General features: G+C 39.4%; 1 protein-coding gene across 5 annotated transcripts in view; it reads right to left on the reverse strand.

Moving 5' to 3' along the window:
• The window catches only part of znf462 (zinc finger protein 462), a 48655-nt gene extending 26211 nt beyond the window's left edge, over positions 1-22444 (reverse strand). The window contains exon 1 of one of the 5 annotated variants that reach the window (XM_053649459.1): positions 22272-22443. The gene's annotated coding sequence lies outside the window, so the exon portion shown is untranslated. The other 4 variants (XM_053649456.1, XM_053649458.1, XM_053649457.1 and 1 more) reach the window with 4 other exon arrangements.
• Between the last annotated feature and the right edge of the window lie 2144 nt (positions 22445-24588).

The raw sequence follows: 24588 nt of genomic DNA on the forward strand, positions 1-24588 counted from the left end.
TACGTACCAAGTGTTTGGAAAGTTGCCATGTGGTAAATTTTTTTTTTTTTGGGAAAAAATATTTTTTCTTGTTTACACTGGTCAATACTGACATGTGCGCCTTAAGTTATCATTTGAAAAAGAGATGTAGCAGTTGTATAGAAATGTAACACGATGGCATGAGGCGATGGATCAGCACGTTGTTAAGCACGAACACGAGCAGGAGGTTAAGCTGATTAAGTCGCAGAGGTTTTTAGTCTACTCTCTTGCACACTACACACAGATTTTACATTAGGTGGATGGAGATTCACATTCACAGTGAGCTGAGCTTTAGCACACATCTAATCAACTCTCTTGGACTTCTTCAAGAAAATAATCACGAATTGAAGGAGAACATGTCCTGGTGTGGTTCGTCCAAATCACACAATAATACGAAAGCCGGACCACTGATAAAAAACAGAATCTTAGAAAAGACCAGTGCTGAGAGTAGAAAAATATAAATAGCCACCGGAGATCTTTCACAGTTAAAACTGTCTATCAACAACTTGCTCTATTTATCCAATTGTATCCAGTCTTTTGTTTTCGCAGCGTTTTTATTTCACTGGAACACTTCTGACTCGTCCAGTTCAGCTTGTTCTAGACGACTGTCCTTCACATACCTCTTTATCAAGTTCTTACACAACTCAGAGGTGCGTCAACTTTGATTATTATCTTAGAAAAGAATGAAGGTTGATGCAACAAGCTGACTCCTCAACAAGTTGTCATGAAATGGCATGGCATGGCATGGCAGACATTCTGGGTAAAACCATCAGGATTGCCAGCAAAACAACCACAGATCATGATGGTGCCTTCTGGATAATTGGTTTACTTAGTCAGAACGTGGTTCTTCCAGGTAAAAAGGAGACGTGATTCTATGTGATTATTCCTTATGTCCTTCGTTATCATATAGTTTCTGCACAAGTCTGAGGTGCGTCAACTTTGAGAAGAATAAAAGACTGTTTAATCCATCTAACTTTAATAACGTGAGCAGATCATGAATTTCATCCATTCCTGTCCATTTAGGCCCAAACAGCGTAAACTATAAAAAAAAAAAATCTTCACGTGGTTAACTTCTACAGTTCCTGTATTCTGGCCTCAGAAAGTTCTCTTGGTCTTTTAAGTGTTATTTTTTTTTTTGCCATACTTTGTAGTTACAGGAACTAAACATGCAGCTATCATCTGACTCTTCCAGTTCACCTTGTTCTATGTGATGTCCTCCTTTATCAAGGTGTGTCACTTTTGGTCATTGTTATTCAAATAGCTGTAATCCTGGAGTCTAAACTTTAAAAATCGTCATAAACTTCGTACAGAGAAGTCCCAGACCCAGTCTCCTTTAATAAAGCCCAAATATTTTCAGACTTATTAATCCATAAGAAAAACTTTTCCTTCTCAAAATGTCTGTTTTTTTTGTTGTTGTTCCTTTTAGACTTTTAAATTTTTACTGTGGTTGAGCCACAGATGCAGGAGACTTGGAAACTTTCAAGTCAACAACTTGACAACTTGGGTTGTTATATTGATGAGTACCTAAAGACCTATTCACCTATTCAACCAGCACCACCTCCTCTATACTTGGTGGTTTGTTCACAAACATTTCAAATTTGACTCATTACATCAAGAGACTCCAGTTTCTGTGTTTTGGCTCAGAGAACTCCTTCCTTTAATTCAGAACCTTATTTCTTTACACCGAGTCTTCCAGCTCATTTCTTTCTCTGAAACACTGATGCTAAAACACCGAAACTCGGTTTTCACTGTGGAAATTATGTAGGAAGTTGACTGCGAAGAACTTGTTTCTTCATCCTGAGGCTCTGTTTCTACAAAATAGATATTCCCAGTCACAGCTATTCCAAACAAAGTTTTCGAGAGTTGCCTTTAATTTTGACCTGCATTTCACTTACTTACAGATATCTTTTCTTCTCCCATGCATTCAGAAAAATTGCTTAAACCCAGGTGAACTTAATCGTTGTCCTACAAAATGTAAAAATGTAAATATGACCTGGGATCAGTGTGTACTGCATGTGGCTGCCAGTATAAACCACACATTTTGCATGGTGCGATTTACCCATGCAAACTGAGGCCTTTGCATCATCAAATGCCAAGATCCTGTCAGGCAGAGCCACTGACTTCTTCATACACACACCACAGCTCACTTATAGTCTTACAGATCATAAAATGTATATAAAGAAGTATAGTTGGGAAATTATTTGAGGGTGGTACCGTAATGTTAGGCCGAAAGTATCGTGTTAATCAAGACTCTAAACACCGGGACTAAAAAAAGAGCCAGACCATTAATGACAGGGTCTATCCAATAGTCAGAGCAATAAAAAAAAACCTGGATTTATCAAGATACAGAAACCTAAACACTGGGATTAAACAAGAGTCAGAGCTCTAAAGACTGGGGCCAACAGCGTGAGAACCCTAAACAACAGGACCAACCAAGAGTCAGAGCCCTAAATACTGGGATTAACCAAGTGAGAGCTACAAGACACCTATTTAAATATGATTAACTTTTTCTACATATGATTTTTCTTCTTCATGAATATAACAACACCATTAATATTTCAGATAAAGCATATAGACTGGTCAAAAGTGCTTTGATGAATCACAGCAGGAAATGAGTGGAAAAGAATTGTTATTTATTGTACCTCAAGCAAAACCAATGCTTGAACGTCTACAACTCATTCAAGATCTTCTAATATTTGTAAGCCAGTGTTCTGGCCCTCCTGCTGTATCTGCTGTAATCTTCTGCTTCCCCCAGCAAATCCCTTTCAGAGCAGATGGCAGCAGACCTGAACTGGGTCAACCATTAACCAGTTATAACATCTGAATGAAGCACCAACATACTCACATGCACATGCACGCACACACAAAAAAACCACTGAAGAAGGCGGTGGTTCTACTTCTGCTAATAAAGACACACATTTGTCTCTGAGATTCGAAAGGGGTTGAGAGGCGGGATTAATTTGATGGGAGTGGATGTGTTTTGATGACGTCTTCTTTCAGTTTCCTGATAGAATCATCTCAGTGTAAAAACACTTCCTGTTTAAATTTCCCAGCTTTGTGACCTTGGGCACCTGGAGTGTGTTTCCTTTTCACTGGTGTAAATTGTGCCCATTAACCCCAGTAACTCCAGTAACACTGAGATGTCTATTTAACCTTTAGGGAAGGGGTCTCCAGTGACAGAACTTCGTAACAGTCAGAGCTGTAACGGTCGATTTTTCAGACACGGGAAAAGTCTTCAGAATAGAGGAGTTGCTCAGTAATATGACAAGCTGCATTTTTTTTTAGTCTTATTAAACCTGAGAGAAAGGAGGGGGGGAAAAAGAGCGAGAGAGACAAAGGCAGATTGAGGAAACGGCTTTTTATGGCTGCTATAACACAAGTAAGAACTGGAACGAAAACTATAATAGATAAAAAGAGGAACAAAACACTCAGGGATATGCTGTTAGATTAAAATAATCAACCTCAGGGAATAACATACTCCAGACCATACGGTTATTTGAAAATAAACCACACTGGGGTGGTATGGTACTTCACGTCATGCTGATTCCACTCTGAGGTGGATTATTTTCGTATAACGGCACAGTCTGGAGTCTGTTATTCCGTTTATACCACAACGATTACAATGTTCCTTTATTAATGCACAACAGGTCACGTATTTTAATTTGTTTATGGTTTATAGTTAAGATTTGGTGTTGTGGAACATCTGACAGACAAGTTCAGTTCCTATCATCATGTGCTGTGAAAAAGTATGTGTAGACATTTAGACATTACAAAAAATGTTTTGTTTTAGAGCAGAGTATCTGATTTCTTCTGTTTTTGTGTATGTCTCATACTAAATTGTTTCAGAAATGAAAAAAAAAACAAAGATAAAACAAAGGCAACATGAGTAAACACAAAAAAGTTATCCAATACCAATAATGTATGAAAATGTATTTGCCCCCGTACTTACTAATTCCCCAGATCTATTATACTGCATCCATAATGGGGTTCAGCTGGACTAGACACAACCAGGTCTGATTACTGCAAACCCTGTTCAATCAAATCAACACTTAAATAGAACTTTTTCAACAGTATGTATTTGGTTAAAAGGTCTTACCCAGTAACACACTATGCCAAAACTGAAAGAAATTCCAGAAATGTTGCGGAAGGAGGTGATTGAAATACATCGCTCTGGGAACAAAGCGATTTCAAAAGCTCTGGGACTCCAAAGAACCACACTGAGAACCATCATCTCCAAACGGAAAAACTCAGCACTGTAGTGAACCTTCCCAGAAGTGGCCGACCTTCCAAAATTCCTCCAAGACCACAGCAATGACTCATTCAGCAAATCACAAAAGAGCCAAGGACAACATCAAAGGAACTCCAGGCCTCTCTTGCATCAGTAAAGGACACTGTTCATGACTCCACTATCAGAAAGACACTGGACAAAATGGCATCCATGGAAGAGTGGCTAGGCGAAAACCACTCTAACCCAGAAGAACATTAACGCTAGTCTGAATTTTCCCAAAACACACCTTGATGATCCTCAAATCTTTTGGGACAATGTTCTGTGGACTAATATGTCAAGGTGGAAATGTTTGGAAGACCAAACACAGAATTCCACAAAAAGAACATCATACCTACAGTCAAGCATGGTGGTGGAAGTGTGATGGTGCGGGGATGCTTTGTTGCTTTGGGCCTCGGCAACTTGAAATAATTGAGGGAAACATAAATTCTGCGCTCTACCAGAAAATCCTAAAGGAGAATGTCCGGTCTTCAGTCCGTAAGTTCAAACTCAAGCGCAAATGGATTATGCAGCAAGACAATGATCCAAAGCATAGGAGTAAGTCCTAGTCCTAGACGTAAGTCAAAGACTGATCTCCAGTTATCGGAAGCGTTTGGTTGCAGTTACTGCTGCTAAAGGTGGCACAAACAGACTTTAAGTTTAAGGGGGCAATTAGTTTTTCACATTGGTGTAAAGTGTTGGATAACTTTTTCACTCCAATAAAAAAATTTTATATATAAAACCTGTATTGTGTGTTTACTCAGGTTGCCTTTGTTTTATGTTCTATTTTGTTTGATCTAAAACTATTTAGTATGAGATATACACAAAAACAGAAGAAATCAGGATGGGGCAAATACTTTTTCACAGCACTCTATATTATGTCTGCGATAAACAGTTGTTCCCTTACACTCTCTCTCTCTCTCTCTCTCTCTCTCTCATTGTAATTTTACCAAGAAACCGGAAAGTGTAAACTCTGTCCTGAAGCATTTCCCATGCTGGGAAACTTTGACTCAAACAACACATTTTAAAAATGTATCGTTATTATTATTTTTATTTATTTATTTTTTACTATTAGTCTTGGATTATGTGGCATGTCCACCGTACAAGTCCCCGTGAATGAGCTGTTACTATAGAAACAATGTATTAAAACAAGCGCATTAAAATAAACGTATTGTGCATATTACAGCTGGAGCTTCTGTCTGAGCTGTACAAAAAAATAATGCACACCTCACGACCAATCAGATTTGAGAATTCACCCGGGCGGTGGTACAAGGTGTAATAATGTAATTAACTTTGCAGGGTCATTAACCCATCCGTCCACTCATTCATTCATCGACTGACAAAACATGTTCTTCACGTTTCTAAACTGACTTAGAATCAACCAAAGTGTGAGAAAGAAACCCAACGTCTCCACCAGGAAATGGGCAGTAATTCAGCTATAAAGTCCGAACACAACAGTTTTTACCGTATTGTCACTCTACCTGAGGTAAAACATTAATAATGCTCTCGTCCAGTGAACACTGGAAACACGTGAGCCTTCAGATTTGTCCAGGAATAAAAATCTTTAGAAGACAGCTGTCCTTATTCATTCCTGGTGAATGTGATATGTTTTATCTGCTGAGAATGATTCCCACCTCCACATACCGCTTTCTCCTGACAGAAACACTGCTTAAGCAGATCTGTATAACAGGAGTGGAGGTGACCCTCAGCCTGTTCCGCTTCACAGCGAGTCCATTTCAGCACCGCTAACATTCATCTGTCCACCATTTTGTGCTCCTCAAGGCTATGAAGAGGGCCTTGTTCCTTTTTTTTTGTTCCTCCACACTCCCTCCCAGAAGCTCGCTATCCTATTACACACATGGCATGGAGTAACCTCCAGCAAAGATCTTCGGATCCGCCTGTTGTGTTTTGTTGTTTTTTTCCACATTGCTGCTTGTGAAAGCAGAAATGATGTTGATTCAACATCATCTTTCTCAGAGGATCTGTTTTAAACAGACAGCGGTGGAGAAGAAGCAGAGCTCAGTTCTCCAAAATGTTCTGCTCAAGAACATGAGAGGAACTTAAAGTCGCATTTGCATTACTGAGATTCCAGACGAAGGAATCGAAAGGAAGAGTCTCTGTTAACTCGGGTTTAACGGTTGACTTTGATTATTGCTTGTATTAATAACAATGTACTAACAGGTGGAGTTTCTATGTTAGAAGTAAGGTGGATGGTAATAAAAGTTTGATTTGTAGATATTTCAGTATTTTATATTTTAATAAAAATGTTATTTGAAGCCACTGTGTGATGTTTTACATACACATATTTAGTGCGCCATGCTGTACTGGAGGCTATAGACTTACAGTACTTGTTAAACTAAAAAAGTAAAACTTCAGGCAGGGACACTGTAGACATTTCAGACATTACAAAAAATGTTTGGTTTTACAGCAGAGTTACAGAATAATAACATTAAAAATAAACCAGTGTAATTTTACTTCTTTTTTTTTTAATGTAATAAAAAGAGTTTTATAGAGGATGTGATGAATAGTGACAAATCATAAAAGAAAAAAATAATAAATATAAACGTGTCCAGTTGTGTTCCAATAAGTTCCTCTCCTGGTTAGCGTCAAGACATGACACTAATGACATCAATGAAAGACACACACCACAAACACACACTTGCTATGATACTGTTTCCCCACACACACACACATACACACACACACACACACACACACACACACACAAATACAACTGCACCGAATAGATTCTCAAAACAGTATGACCCGGGTTGACCTAGTTAGTTAGTGAGCCAAGTCTTTAGCAAAGCCACAGCGATGCTCGGTTACAGTGAGAGCAGGTCACTCCCTCTGGCTGTGTCCCAAACCGCTGAACTTCTTTAGTAAATATGTGGGGTCTAATTACACTACTATAGGCAACCCCTAGTACACTACATTGCCAAAAACTCAATCAATCTGGACTTTTATGTGTTTTTTAAAAATATTTCTGGATTGGATTTTAGTGATGTATAAATGTAAAGATTAGATAAAAGACAATGGAAAACAACGAGTGAAAAGAGAAGAAAAGAAAGCTCTGAGGATGGTGTTAAACACGATGGTGTTAAAGAAACTGCAGCAGATGGCAGGTCGTCTCACCACACCACAGAGACCCTCCCCAAGAAATGTAGGTATGCGTGTTTGTATATAGACACACACATATACACACACACATATATATATATATGGATGGATGGATGAATATATATGTGTGTGTGTGTGTGTGTGTGTGAGTATGTATTTCAGTCATAGAATAACCAGTCACTCTGGAACAAAGTTTCACATTTCTCACATCTGTACACGGAGTGGTTTTTACTTTAACTGACTGCACGACACATTGCGGTATTATTCACCCCCATTGCAACTGGAACTAGTTAGTTATTCCACATTTAATTCTGTGCACTATTTTAAAATATAAGCTTACAACCTGACCCAAATCTATGGTATATTCACATAGCATAAGTTCAACTTCAAGAGTTCAAAGACACGATATCCAAACAAAAAACGTAAATTAATTTTTTTTTAAAAATCAAATCCAAATCCTAGAGGCACACATATTATTCCTAAATAAATGAATGAACAACATTATTACATACACCGCTCAGCCATAACATTAAATCCACCTGCCTAATTCTGTGTCTGTCCCCCCTTTGCTACCAAAACAGCACTGACCCATCGAGGCATGGACTCCACGAGCACTCTGAAGGTGTGCTGTGGAATGTGGCACCAAGACGTTAGCAGCAGATCCTTCAAGTTGCGAGGTGGGGCCTCCATGGATCGGACTTGTTTGTCCAGCACATCCCATAGATGTTCGATCGGATTGAGATCTGGGGAATTTGGAGGCCAAGTCAAATTTGCAGTGTGGCAGGGAGCATTATCCTGCTGAAAGAGGCCACTGCCATTAGGGAATACTGTTGCCATGAAGGCGTGTACTTGGTCTGCAACAATGTTTAAGTAGGTGGTACGTGTCAAAGTACCATCCACATGAATACCAGGACCCAAGGTTTCCCAGAGGAGCATTGCCCAGAGCATCAAACTACCGCCGCTGGCTTGACTTCTTCCCATAGGGCATCCTGGTGCTTGATCGGATTGAGATCTGGGGAATTTGAAGGCCGAATCAACACCTTGAGCTCTTTGTCATGTTCCTCAAACCATTCCTGAACTATTTTTGCTGTATGGCAGGGCGCATTATCCTGCTGAAAGAGGCCACTGCCATTAGGGAATACTGTTTCCATGAAGATGTGTACTTAGTCTGCCTGTTTAGGTAGGTGGTATCTGTTTCAAATGAATGCCAGGACGCAGGGTTTCCCAGCAGAACATTGTGTGTTCTGAAACCTTTCTATCATAGTTTCTATCATAGCTGTGGGATCGGACCAGACGGGCTAGCCTTCACTCCCCACACGCAACAGTGAGTCTTGTGCGCCCATGACCCTGTCTCCAGTTCACCGGTTGTCCCTCCTTGGACCTCTTTTTGTATGTACTAACCACTGCATACCAGGAACACCCCACAAGACCTGCTGTTTCGGAGATGCTCCGACCCGGTCGTCTAGCCATCACAATTTAGCCCTTGCAAAAGTCGTTCAGATCCTTACGCTTGCTCATTTTTCCTGCCTCCAGCACATCAACTTTGAGAACTGACTGTTCACTTGCCGCCTAATAAATCCCACTCTTTGACAGGTGCCACTGTAACAAGATAATCAATATTATTAACTTCACCGGTCAGTGGTTTTAATGTATTAGTGTATAATAATAATTATACACTAATCAGTGTATAACGCTAGACCAAGGGGTGTCCAATCTTATCCAGAACAGGCTGGTGTGGGTGCAGGTTTTCATTCCAAACATGCAGAAGCCACTCCTGAGTCTACTGAAAGTCAAGATCAACTGATTAAACAGGTGGAATCAGCTGTGGCTCCTGCTTGATTGGAATGAAAACCATGCACCTACACTGCATGTTTTTGTTGTCTGTGATTAGACTCTCACGAACAATCAATAGTGTCGGCTAACAAGCCAGAAAAATAAAAATCCATTGCGGTGACACGCCCAGCGGTCATTTCTACCCAATCGCATATTAAGACACGCCTACTTATATTCTGTAGTGATGTATGTAGTGTAGTGTACGTTTGATTTTTATGCCTTGACATTTTATTGGAAATTAAAGGAGCTACACCAGTAACGTTTCTCATTTATTTATCATCCGAGCTGAACTGTTCCATTTTTCAACTGAAGGCAGAGTGAATTCATTAATGCTAAAGCGGCGAGTGAACTTGTTCAATGTTTAATCGGTTTGGAGATCAGCAGGTCTTTTGGCTGTGTAGAGGAAGTGAGAGAGGTTAAGGTTCCTCTCCTACAGAACACTGCTGTTCGCTCTGAAAGGACGGCTTGTTTTCTCACCACTTCTCCATTCACCGACACCAAGAAGCGCAAAGAATTTCACACACAGCGGCTTATTTTTATCCAAGAAACACTGATCTTACAGTTATTTTACCTTTTTTCCTCCTTCTTTCTTTTACCTCTATATCACTTTGCTTGTTACACTAGCTCAGTTTTCCGCTTTAAACAGTCTGAAGCTTGTTTCTTGAGTTTCACACTGGAGCTATGAGGCTAACGTAGCAAACAGGTAATGAAAGCCTATAGCTTCCAATTTAGCATAGTGTACCCTGCATGCCTTTATTTGAGATCATTGAACAAGTTGATGTGTTTCCCTGCGAGTATCAAATGACCCCAAATACACACTGATCATTTTCTTGTAAAAAAAAGAAAGAAAAGAAATGTTTCCAGTATTCGCGAGCCGATATAGTTCGTATATCGATCCTGCGGTCAAACCGTCAAAGTTTCTAAAATATTACTGTATTATTATATTGTTGCCCATCTCACAAAACATTTTAGCGGCAACCATGCTGAGTCACACGTTATCGTCTAGGTGAATGAAAAAATATGCAGAATGCGTCAAATATTTTGTTCGTGTTATTGACATTAGCATTAGCATGCAGGACACAAGGGCAAGTGGTCAGTCTACAGGTCCTGCCAGACAAGGAAGCATGTCAATGTCTACACAGTGTTAATTACTAAATAATATCATCTGCACTAATCAATAAAGCAGATGTTGTGGTGGAAATCTGTGTGTGTGCATACACCTGTCTACCTATCTGTCTTTCTCTCTCTCTCAATCTGTCTGCCTGTGCTTCTGTCTGTCAGTCAGTCAGTCTATGGCACCACTACACTTTCTTTAATGCAGTTTCTTTCGAACTGCATTCAAAATGAACCAATCAATGTCATCAAAGTGAGTAAAAAAGGGGTTACGGGAAGAAAAAATTAAAGAGAGTGCTTTGTGGTTAACAAGCCTCAACTCACGGTGAAAAACTGAGATCGAATCTAAATCTAACCTTTAATCGGAGTAAATTTATTCGAAGAAAATAAGTAAGTTAAGAAAAATATACATTTAACAAAAATCACGTGGTCTTTTTAATTATTGGTGCCCCTGCATTTAGTACTATTTGTAACTTCCCTTATCTCTAGTCAGGAATTTTACACATCTTTACCCAGGGTGCCAATACTTTGGGAGTTGACGGTAAATAGAACAATAAAAGGAAAATAAAATAATAGATAGAAAGGTACAGTCAACTAACAAACACTCCAATATTAGGAAGTGTGTTGCACATGCACACACACACACACACACACACACACACACACGGTGTGATCAAGATCTCAGCTTGTGCGTCTCTCTTCTCACCCTCATATTTTACGAATCAGGGACCGGCTAATGGTAACGCTAACACACACCAACAAACACTGGCAGGTTTTTATTTTTACCTCCCTACTTTTTAAGCACCTCGATATCCAGACTTTGTAGGCAGTTTTAAGCTCCCTTTCCTCCTAGGAACTCAACACCCTGCTTCGTGGTGAGATCTAATCACCTGGAGAACTTTCTTTCATGTGTTCTCCATGCTCACACTCATGCGCTCACTTCTCCTTTCACTTTCATCTTACCAAAAAGTTCACAAGGCTGACGTGTGGTTTAAAATAACGTGTACATAATAAAGCGTTATGAAGTAAGGAATAAAACACTCGGGGACACGTCGTTCTCGGGAAAACAATCCACGACAGTGTGGTGTGAACCCACCTGACTCAAAACGTAATTACTCTTACCACCCATACACTGATTATTTTCCCATAACAACATGCCCAAGTGTTTTATTCCTCTTATCCTACCGCGATTTTCCAATTATTATTTGTATTTTTAAAAAAATTCAATTATAGTTACATTTAGTATTGTGGAACATTGGCAAAACAAGTGAGTTCCTGTTAACACGTATGTTATAGCAGCTATAAACATTTTATTTCCTCTCTTTCTTCCCCGACTCTCTTGAAGTTAATAAGAAAAAGAAAAACGCAGCTTGTAATGTTTCCGAAACCACAAAGCGTAAACTCCTCGGTTCTGAAAACTTCCCTGTTACAGCTTTGCCACTGACTGTTCCAAAAAACGCTGACACTGGAGACTCCTTCCATAAATGTTATGTAAAAATCCTCTTATGGAAAATTTCACCAGACGAATCCATTTTTGCGGACTGTACACCACACACGTTGTTACTATACAAACGATAACGTACTAGAACGAGCACATTAATATAAACCATGTGCAGCTGCAGTACAATTAAACCTTCTGACCAATCAGAATCCACAATTCACCAGCACTGTGGGATTGGTATAGCTGTCCCGAAAATCCAGGAAATGATCTACAAAAAGTATTATGAAGTACCCCCATATTGTCCTACCATCTCAAATAGCCCCATATAAATATCATTAGCTAACTGAGACTATATGGCCAAAAGTATGTGGACACTTAATCATAACACTTACGTGTGCTTTTTGAGCATTTCATTCTAGATTTAGTGTCTCTTTATTGTTATACTAACTACCAGTCTTCTGGGAAGGTTTTCCACTAGATTTTGGAGCGTGGCCGTGGGGATTAGTGAGGTCAGGCACTGATTTCAAGTGATGAAATCTGGAGCACACTGGGGTTGAGATCAGGGCTCTGAGCAGATCACTCAAGTTCTTCCATTCCACCCTTGGCAAAGCATCATGGAACTCACTTTGTGCACAGAGGCACTGTCATGCTGGAACAGGTTTGGGCCTCTTAGCTCCAGTGAAGGGAAACTGTAATACTACAGCATTCAAAGACATTCTATACAATCGTGTGCTTTTAACTTTTAACCATTGTGGCAACAGTTTGGGGAAGAATCACATATGGGTGTGATGAACAGGTGTTCACAAATGTTTGGCCATATAGTGTACCTAGGCGGTTAGCTAACTGCCAGTAAACTAGGTCAGATGAGTCAAAAGTAGTACGTCTATTTACGTATTCATTTTCACACTGATTCATTTAGTAGCAAAACCTATTCAAATACAATATTATCAAGACAATCTCCAACTGTTCATCACCAACATTATCTTAATTACACTGGAATAACTGCTGTGAATTTACAGCAAAATACTTTTATATTATTTTACAGGATTGTACAGGAAATGATTGGCAGTTAGAGCAGTGCACCGTATTAATGCAGTGCATTGTGGGACATACGATGCTTTGGCAGGAGTGACAGTGTTAAACATTGTCCGTGTCGACACTAATGTGAAAATTAGTGGATTGTTTATGTGACCTTTATTTTGGAACCTACATTAGGTGAAAACGAATCCTCTTTGCGTTTAAGTTTATATGCTGGTAAGCACTTTTGTTTAGTAAAGCAAATCATCTTTTAGTGCAGGCTTTCTTGATTGTGTCCTTGAGCAAGACTCTTAAACTTTCAACTGCTAAGCTGAATCAAGCCTCAGTAGTTGACTGCAAATACAATGGATAAATATTTTATTTATTTTAAACTTACAGAATATTACAAATTATAAACACACAGTTTTTACAGTACAAACACTACTGTAAAAAAAAAAAAAAAAACAAGTACAGAAATGACCTGTAAAAATATCACAATACTTTACTGTAAATGTTTTACAGCTTTTCTTAGTTAGCACACAGCTTAGTACACAACTTATTTTCTGGTCACCATGTTGTTATTCTCTAATAATTTGCATATTTTTTGCATACTGGGTCGTGATAGGATCAAGTCATTGAGGGGGTTTTTTTTGTGACATCACAAGCTGAGCCCATACGTAGTCCCGCCCCCAAATTAATTCTACACAGAAGTACTGAAGTCGGTGTTTTAAATAGAAAAATGTGAATTTGTTGATAAATTTTTCATAATATAATATCAAATCTAATATCGAAACAAAAACACCGCGTCGAGGCGGAAACCATTTAAACATTATGCTGTAGAGTTCAGGTAGAGATTAAATAAAGTAATTAAAGAAATTCACGTTCTTCTTTATTCCTCGTGCAGAACTGTGTAGAAGTATACTTATTGTAACTCCTGGAGCTCAGTCGCCAGGTTGCAAGTCAGCGTGTGTTGATGTTAAAGTTACGCAGTAGCAGATAATCTCAATCAGTCTCTCTCTTTCTCTCTCTCTCTCACATACACACACACACAAAATAGGGTGAAGAAGATCTGTAGAACCTCTGAGGAGAAGGACGACACAAAAGCCGATTGAAATGGTCGACTGGCTGCTTTCTTTACATGACATTGCATTCTGGGAAATGACTCCAGTGCTACCCATACTTCATTCTTCCTTCTGAAGCAAAACCCAGACATAGCCGTATCAATAACTGAATTTAAAGTGTTAAAGTGTTAGCATGATGCTACACATACTGGAAATTAGGAAGTGATCACGTAATCGTTTATTTAAAATACACACTCTATAGATCTCCTATCTTTCTGTTGTTATTTATGGTTTACTGAACATGTGGGTCAGCAGGGAAAGTGAACCTTTGGCTATCACTCAGTTACATAACACAGCTTTTAGATTCTCCAGGCCTCACATACATACACACACACACACACACACACACACACACACACAAAATCATGTGTTTCCATCACCTCCTGTCTCTGTTTAATGTCCTGAAACAGAGCAGGATGATGATGTCATCAAAGAGCGCCAGAGTTACAGAGAAACAGCAACACACACACACACACAGTACAACATTGTTTCACACACACACACACACGTTATGTCTGAAACCATATGATACATTTCTTTAAACAAGGGGTTATTTAAATGCAGCTTTCAAAATAGGTTCTAATTGGAACCATTTCCCAAAAGAAGACCTTTGTTGGTTTAAGGTTTCCTCCATAAGGACAAACCACCGATGAACCCTTCAGGAGGAAAATGTAACAGTGTCAAACTAGAACCTCATAAGCACTGTAATGAATTTCTCAGTTACAGGTACAAATATGTTACTGCATCCAGCTGTGTCCCAAACCACTAAATAAGACAAACATACACCACTGCAGTCAGGCTAATACTTTACTGTATTATGATTTCTAGTGATAATTGCACATATATGATTATGGTTTGATTTTAAAATGCCTTACAATAGTAATCTTGTCATTTTAATGATCAAATTATTATTATTATTATTACTACTAATACTAATTAATATTATTATAATAGAATCACTTATATCATGATTCATTAAAACACCCTCAAACACCTACAATGGTCAGAGTGCTCAAAGAACCTAGTCAAATCATGCGGTTTGTTTAAGAGCTCATTTGCATATGGCAATGTTTAAAGATATCAGTGTTGCTCAGGCCATAACTGCAAACATACTGATTGGGTGTTGATTCATTTTCTATAACAGAAATGCTGACAGTAGTGCAGCTGCAAATCGCAGGTTTATATTAATATGCTTGCACATAATCGTTTCTATAGTAACAGCTCATTCACAGGGACAGACGTTTATTTAACAAGACGTTCATTTAACATTTATGGAAAGAGCTTCCAGTGTCAGAGCTTTGTGACAGTCAGAGGTAAAGCTATAACTTTAACATTTCCGACGTGGTAAAACCTTCACACGTTGCACTTTGTGGTTTCTCTGTCAGGAGAGGGGGGAAATGATTCATGAGGGAACAACTGCTCACAGCTGATATACAGCTGTATGCATAATCAAATCACGGTTTTTTTTTTTAAATGAAAAGAAGTAAACACAATCTCTGAAGCAAACTACAGTGCTGTGAAAAAGTATCTGATTTCTTCTGTTTTTGTGTAGATCTCGTACTAAATTGTTTCAGAAATGAAAATAAAATCGAAGATAAGACAAAGGCAACCTGAGTACAGACAAAATACGGTTTTTAAATGGGAACGCTATTTATTGGAACAAAAACGTTATCCAAAACCAACTGGGCCTGTGTGAAAATGTATTTGCCCCCATAGTTACTAAATCCCCAAATCTATGAAACTGCATTCATAATGGGGTTCAGCTGGACTAGACGCAACCAGGCCAGATTACTGCAAACCCTGTTCAATCAAATCAACACTTAAATAGAACTTTTTCAACGGTATGAAGTGGGTTAAAAGATCTTACCCAGTAACACACTGTGCCAAAATTAAATGAAATTCCAGAATTGATGAGGAAGAAGGTGATTGAAATACATCAGTCTGGGAAGGGTTACAAAGCTATTTCAAAGGCTCTGGGACTCCAAAGAACCACAGTGAGAGCCGTTATCTCAGCACAGTAGTGAAGCTTCTCAGAAGAGGCCGACCTTCCAAAATTCCTCCAAAAGCACAGCAACTACCCATCCAGCAAATCACAAAAGAACCAAGGACAACATCAAAGGAACTACAGGCCTCTCTTGCATCAATAAAGGTCACTGTTCATGACTCCACTATTAGAAAGACACTGGGCAAAAAGAGCATCCATGGAAGAGTGGCGAGGTGAAAACCCCTGCTAACCCAGAAGAACATTAAAGCTCGTCTGAATTTTGCCAAAACACACCTTGATGAAAGTGGAATTTTTTTGGAAGACGGGGTCCCGTTACATCTGTAAACCAAACACAGAATTCCACAAAAAGAACATCATACCTATGGTCAAGCATGTTGGTGGAAGTGTGATGGTGTGAGGATGCTTTGATGCTTCAGGGCCTGGGCAACTTGCAATAATTGAGGGAAACATACATTTTAAATGGAATTCTGCGCTTTACCAGAAAATCCTAAAGGGGAATATCCGGACTTCAGTCCGTAAGTTGAAACTCAAGTTTAACTGGATTATGCAGCAAGACAATGATCCAAAGCACAGGAGTAAGTCCTAGTCCTAAAAGTAAACGAAAGACTGATCTCCAGTTATCAGAAGCGTCTGGTTGCAGTTACTGCTGCTAAAGGTGGCACAGATTTTAGGTTTAAGGGGGCAACTGGTTTTTCATATTGGTGATGGGTGTTGGATAACTTTTTTTTGCTTCAACAAAATAAAAAAAAATAAAAAACTATTGTGTTTACTCAGGTTGCCTTTGTTTTATGTTGTATTTCATTTGAATATCTAAAACTGTTTAGTATGAGATATACACAAAGATTTTTTTAAAATTACTTTTTCACAGCACTGTATATAACCACTATAATCATTTTCTGTCAATGTTAATGGACAGTTACTTTATATTTGATGACCTCAAAAAAATAGAAAAAAAAATTCTTCACTTGTTAAAACTCATTACTCAGGCCAAGCATTGTCATTAGGAATAGTCAGCTAATGACAATTCCAAAGTATAATAAATACTCTTGTGCAAACACTCAACAACCATGGGGTTTTCTGAGCAGCTGACAGAGGATCTGAAAATGAAGCTAATTGATGCTTACGAAGCAGAGGAAGGCTATAAAAAGATATCAGAGTACTTTCAGCGTGCAAGTCAAGAAAAGATCTGGAAGACCAAGAAGACTCTCAGTTAGAACTGCCCATATGCAGAAAGGTACAGCATAATCCCCAAATGACACTAAGGACCTGCAGAAAGTTTTAGCTGACACATGAGTAGTGACACATCATTCTACTCAGCAACATTGCTTACACAAACATAATCTGCATGGAAGAGTCATCAGAAGGAAACCTTACCTCTGACCTAATCACAAAAGTCAACATCTTATGTATGCAAAACAACATCTTGATAAACCAGAGGCATTTTGGGAAAAAATGCTGAGGACTGATGAAGCGGAAATTTAACTTTTTGGCCACAATCACCAAAGGTGCATTTGAAGAAAATAGGATATTTTTTTTAATGAAAACTGTTAAGCCTGTGGGTGAATCTATTATGCTTGAGATTGTATGGCAGCTAGTGGCATAGCCAACATCTCATGGGTTGATGGAAGAGTAAATAAAAAGAATTCCAGTGAATATCAGCAAGTTCTGGAAGCAAATGTGACACAGTCAGTCAAGAAACTAAACGCTGAAAAGAGGCTGGCTTCTACAACAGTACAATGATCTAAAAACATACCTCAAAGCACCATGAGCTACATCGAGAAATGCAAGCTATAGCTTTTGGAATGGCACGTACAGTCCCCTGACTTGAACATAATTGAAAATGTGTGTGTAGATGTAAACATGCTGTGCATGCAAGGTGGACCAAAAAAAAGCAGAAATGTTCTTTGAGGATTAGAAAGACTCCTAGTGGGCTACAAAAATCATTTGTAAGCCGTGATATCTGCCAAATGTGCACTCTTTCATACACACATATAAAAGAATACAGTCCTCTCAGAAAGTATTGAAACAGCAAGGCCAATTCTATTGTTTTCGCTATACATTGAAGACACTTGGGTTTGATACTAAAAGATTATTATGAGACGGCAGAGCAGAATTTCAGCTTTAATGTCCTCATATTTACATCTAGATGTGTTAAACAACTTGCCACCTTTTGTTTGAACCCACCCATTTTTTTCAAGGGATCAAAAATATTCCAGCTTGACAGGTGTTTCTTTCTGCCCAGGTGTGCCTGGTAGACTGATTATTTAAAGCATTAATTGCTCTGAATGTCTACTCTTGGTTTGAGCCCTGGGTTTCACCTGTGAAGACTGCATTTGTTGTTAAAAAGGATAAACCAACATGAAGATGAGAGCGTTATCTATGGGAGAAAAGCAAGCCATTTTGAAGCTCAGAAAAAAGGGGGAAATCGATCAGAGCCATTGCACAAACTCTGGGCATAGCCAATACAACAATTTGGAATGTCCTAAAAAAGAAAGAAACCACTGATAAACTAATAACCAGACATGGAACAGAGGAAATCAACAGCAGTCGATGACAGAAACATTGTGAAAGCCGTGAACAACAGTTAGTGACCTCACCGACAACCTCCACAGGGCAGGGGTGAAGGGATCACAATCCAATGTTTGAAGAAGACTTTGAGAGCAGAAATAGAGAGGCCATAACACAAGATGCAAACCACTCATCAGCAGTAACAATCTGAAGTCCAAAACTGGACTTTATAAAGAAATACAGAGATGAGCCTCAAAAGTTCTGGAACCAAGATTAACCTCTACCAAAGTGTGGAGAAAGAAAGGATCTGCTCATGATCCAAAACATAGAAGCTCATCAGTCAAGCATGGTGGAGGTAGTGTCATGGCTTGGGCTTGCATGGCTGCTTGTTGTATGGGCTCACTAAATCTTTATTGATTATGTAACTCATGATGGTAGCAGCAGAATGACTTCAGAAGTCTAATGAAACATTCTGTTTTCCAATCTACAGAGAAATGCATCCAATCAAATTGGGAGGAACTTCATCATGCAGCCACATAATGATCCAAAACACACTGCCAACACAACAAAGGACTTAATCAGGGAGGAAAAGTTGAAAGTTTTAGACTGGCCAAGTTAATCACCAGACCTTAACCAAATTGAGCAGCATTTCACCTCCTGAAGAGGAGACTTAAAGGAGAAACCCCCCAAAACAAACAACAACTGAAAGAAGTTGCAGAACAAACCAGGAAAAGCAACACAAAATAAAAACACAACAGTTTGTTGATGCCAGTGGGTCACCAGCTTGATGCCGTTATTGCATTCAAGGGATATGCAACCACATATTAAGTGTTATTTACTTTAAGATGGAGATGTAACTATCAGGAAATGAAACCTGAAATTCTCATCTATAATCTTAAACTCAACTCATCTTTTGATTTCAAACCCAAATGTCTTCAATCCATAGCAAAAACTAAAGAATTGGCCTTTCTGTTCCAATACTTTCAGAGAGGACTGTAGATCATTCCTTTGGATCAATCGTTACACCTCACACAGGAGGACGAACTCTCACTCATTAGATGTCTCCATTCAGCTTGTCTTATGCTGAAATTCCACATTTGCATAAACACAGGAGAGGGACATGAAGACGCTGCAGGAGAACATGTTCAAACTGGACTGGCAGGTTGGTAGAATGAAGCTCTGCTGACAAGACACAAACAAACACACACACACACACACACACACACCATACTGAAGTGCGTTGTGTGTGTATGCTGACAGGTTCAATTAAGCCGGACAATGCTACGACGTTTTTAAGTGTAAACACGTACAGACTAACAACACAGAGATCTAAATCCTAAATTCGACAGTACAGAACCTCTAAATCCTTGGTCTCAATTCCATGTTCATAAGACAAACTGAGTCGAGCACACGCATCAAGTTTCACGTGTAAAAGTCAGTTTTAGCTTACACACACACAGCCACCATTTTGAATTTTAAAAGCTCGTCCTCCTCAGTTGTCGCAGTGATCTCAGTGTCAGCAGGTTTCTACACTGACCAGAGTTATTGCAGAAGCAAGCAAGTGCAAACACACGCGCACGCACACACACACACACACCATCAGTCTTTCACATTATCTTGCAAAAACAGAGGAATGAAGCGCTAAAAGAAAACATAAAAAATTTTTAAAAACCTGAGATGTTGTAAAGTGGCACTTAAATTATTGCATGCTGTATTTTTTCCATAATTTAGTTAGTAATAAATAATTAAATAATAAATGAAGAGTTCAAATAACGTGCAACAAATGCAATCCATGTTCACATCAAATGAGAACTACAGAGCAATGTCTTTTTAATCCTAGAATACAAACAAGTAATAAGTTTTCATATTTAAACTCCTCATGGAATATTAAACAAGTCCAGAACTCAAGCAGGGAACTTCACAACATCGTTCTAGATTTGGAAAAGACAGTAAAAACAACAACATAAAAAAAACCACATGCTAATATGTTGAAATTAGCCTGAGAACATAACAAGAACCTGAGGCGGAAACATATCAACAAACACTCCATTAAAGTGTTTTAACCTTTAATTCGCCATTTCGAAATTTAAATCTATCTTTCAACACACAAGCAGGAATTTTCAAAACTTTTTACTACACTAAAGAATCACTAAAACGTACGCTAAAATTCAGGCTAATCTGTCAAAATTAGCGTGTGGCTCTACTTAAAAGAAAACAAAAAAATACAATTTTACGATTTAAATGACAATTTTAATAGCTTAATAAATGCTAATGTTTCCTAAAACCTAAAAACATCTGACAAGAAAAGAAAAGGTCACTAAAATTTGTTGTAACAGTCATGCTAATATGTTATTATGCTGTAAAGAACATAACAGGAACCTGAGGTAGAACTTTAATATCCAGAAACACTTCAAAAAAAGTGTTTGTGTTATCAAGGAGAAACCTCAAAATCAACAAAACGAGGTTTAAAATCTCCAAAAGTACAACCAGGAACTTTGAAAACTTCTCACTTGTGAAGACGTGTGAAGGCCACTACTGGTAGAACATTAGCATGAATGTGGCGGCATTAACATTCTCCTCTCATCCACGGCTGAATGTGACAACCACCATCGAGGCTTCTATTCACCCGAAGAAAAAAAAATCTCACAAAAAAGGGAACTACAGGTCCAACACACACGGGCACGAACAAAACCATTGAGAACAACAACCCGAGTTCATCCTAAACCTTAAATGAACTATAAACCTCTGATCAAAACAAACAAAAAGAGAAAATATTTAGTCTAACAGCTCACTATGTGAGGTTCCTTGTCCAAGCGAGAGTAGAAGCCAGAGAAGAGAAGTCAACCTTTGTTCTCCTGTCTCACTCCTCCTCCTTCCTTTCTTTCTTTCTCTCCTCGGAGACTCATCCGCCTCCCTCCATTTTACGGAGAATAATGTCGTACCTGACAGCACGTCCAAAAAGACGCCGGAGACCGACAGAGATGAAGAACGGAGACGAGGAAGAAGCAGAAGAAGAAGAAGAAGAAGGGGGAGGAGGAGGAGGAAGTCCAAACACTTCACTTTTCACCTCCACTTCCATCCATCCACATGAGCGAGTGCATGAAAAACATCCAGATCGTGTTCAAGCTGAACGTCAGGGAGCAGGAACATTGGCTTTTTTGTACTCTGTGTGTGTGTGTGTGTGTGTGTGTGTGTGTGTGTGTGTATGTGTGTGTGTGTGGACGTGGAGAGGAGCTGCAGCAATGCCAGCCACACTGACTGTCGCTTAATGGACGATCCCACAGGAGAGAAAGAGCAGAAAAGAAGCGCAATGGCTTCTCCTTCTTCTCTTCCTCACTCACACACCACACACACACACACACGCACACACACATCAGTCAAATAAAGCTCTTTTGGACCAATTCCCTCTCCAAACACCTCAAGCAAAGGTCCATTAGATGATCTAAACAAAACACACACATTAGTGAGGTTTATAAATAGAGGGTTGGAAGAAGAACCGAACAGGAAGCTCTCCGTCTGTTTCACTTTAATTATACTCCTGATCATCTCAACCTTCTCGAGAGCTTCACCTCGCAGCAGCACGCCGCGAATCTCCACCATTTAGTCAAAACACACACATAAAGAAGGAGGAGAGACAGGCAGACAGCGAGAGACAGAAGCTCCTTCGCAGGTCTTTCACGTCGAGCTTCAATTTCCAAATAAAGCACGCGCGCACATACGCGCGCGCACACACACACACACACACACCGTCAGCGCGTCACGGACCACCAAACACACCGTGGTTTTCTCCACATTGTCGCGTTTTAGACCCGTTTATTCCGCTTTACTCACTGTTTCGGATCTTCTTTCCCGACTTGTCCCCGTGTGTCCTGCTCTAGTTGATGGCCGCCATTTTTTCCCTCCGCCTCCTCCTGCGCCCTCCGCGTGCGCGCGCCGCAGCTGCAGATGACCCGAGATCCGTCCGTCCGGTTCCCAGTACACACACACACACACACACACACACTGAAGAAGAAGAAGAAGAAGAAGAAGCAGAAGAAGGAGGAGGAGGAGAAGCAGGAAGAGCAGACATGAAGTTTTTGAACAGCAGCAGGCAGCAGAGGGAGCGCGCGAGGTTCAGCAGACAAGCAGCACGAGGAGTTATTCATGAGAATAAGATTAATGCGCGAATTCATTAGCAGAACTGATAATGAAGATATATTAGATCATATTATATTATACTGTATTATATTGTGCAATGTTATGTCTACTAAAGACCATTTATTTTGTAGTAGAAACAATAGGTGAACTCTGAACCTTTCCTTCCTAAAAGTGAATATACAACGCAAGCAGGTCTGTTTACATATTCTACAATTGTGAAAGGCCCAAAGTTTATGAATGATAGAGGATTTTGTACAGGGTGTCCAAAAGGTCTCTATACATATGGGTAATTAACACTTTTTTTTAGCAGAATGACTTCCAAAATATGTCTTTTATAATTACGTTATACTATTGTTATTAATAATAGTGATGGAATTTTTAATTATTATTTTTTAAAGATAGCCTTTAAGAATGCCTTTGACAAAAGGCACACCTCACAACTCCAGGGTTTGGGGTTCGACTCCTGTAACGGCTCTGTTCTCCCCGTGCCATGGGGGTTTCCTCCGCGTAATACGGTTTCCTCCATCAGTCCAAAGACATGCATGGTAGGCTGATTGGCGTGTCCAAAGTGTCCGTAGTGTGTGAATGGGTGTGTGAATGTGTATGTGAGTGTGCCCAGCGATGGCTTGGCACCCTGTCCAGGGTGTACCCCGCCTTGTGCCCCATGCTCCCTGGGATAGGCTCCAGTTTCCCTGCGACCCTGTAGGATAAGAGGTATAGATGAGGATAGAGGATGGATGGATGGATGGATGGATGGATGGGGAAGCTGTCACAAGGTTGCTATGGACTTTAATAGGAAATATTACAAGCACATCACACACAACACTGTTACCAAACTTTTTAACAAATTCAAAAGACTGGAAGTGTTGCGCCGAGAAGTGGATGTCCACGAATATGTACTGACGAAGGCACAACCGACATGGTGCTGTTTTACATAGTCCCCTATGTATGGAGACTTTTAATATTTAATATTAATATTTAATATTTTGTATGCAGTGGACATAAAAAGTCTACACCTCCTCCGGGGTTCTCTGATGTAAAAAATTAAACCAAGATAAATCATGTCACATCTTTTTCCACCTTTAATATCAGATAGCAACCAACAAGATGTGAAATACAAACAGAAATGTTTTAGGGGGGAAGAAAATGATGCACAATAATACAAAAATACCATCAATATTTAACCCCAAATAAAGATCAGCTGTTTCTTCTTGGTTTCATCTGACAGCTGAAGCCATGGTCCTCAAAGAGCTCACAAAGTATGTATAGATCTGTACCATGGGTCACTGTGAAGGCTAGCAGCAACAAGTGGATAAAATGGGGCACCACAGGGACATTACCAAGAATAGGACATACCTCCAAAATTGACAAAAGGACGAGATGAATAATTACGAGAGAGGCTGCAAAGAAACCTATGGGAACATTTAAGGAGCTGCAGGAATATCTGGTGACTCCTTGCATGTGACAACAGTCTCTCATATTCATATGTCTGGGCTATGAGGTAGGGTGGCTAGATAGAAGCCCTTTATCTCTCTCTCAAAAAAAAAAATCCAGTACCACTTAAATTTTTACCAAAAAAACCTATATACATACAGTCATCCTAAACCATGTGGCAAAACGTTATGGTCTGGTGAGACCAGCTTTTTGATCATAATTATAAAAGATATGTTTGGCACAAATAATTGGATAAACTAACAGTCATAAAAACTAGGATTATTTTTAATACTTGGATGCAAATCCTTCGCAGTCAATGACTGCCTGAAATCTGGAACCCATGGACATCACCAAATGCCAAGTTTCCAACTGTCACGATTTGGAATTTAGAGGCGGATGCAATTGCAGAATATAAGTGAAGCGTTTAATAAAGTAACAAACAAAGCACACCACAAGACTTACATGGATCAAAGATGATGTTAACGTAACATGAGCGTAACATGAGCATAACATGATACACCCCCTGCCACCCCCATGCGCGATTCCTGAAGCAGGTAACCAGTTCATGAAGGGCTCA

This window comes from Ictalurus furcatus, chromosome 18 (genome assembly GCF_023375685.1).
Source record: "Ictalurus furcatus strain D&B chromosome 18, Billie_1.0, whole genome shotgun sequence".
Taxonomy (NCBI): Eukaryota; Metazoa; Chordata; class Actinopteri; order Siluriformes; family Ictaluridae; genus Ictalurus; species Ictalurus furcatus.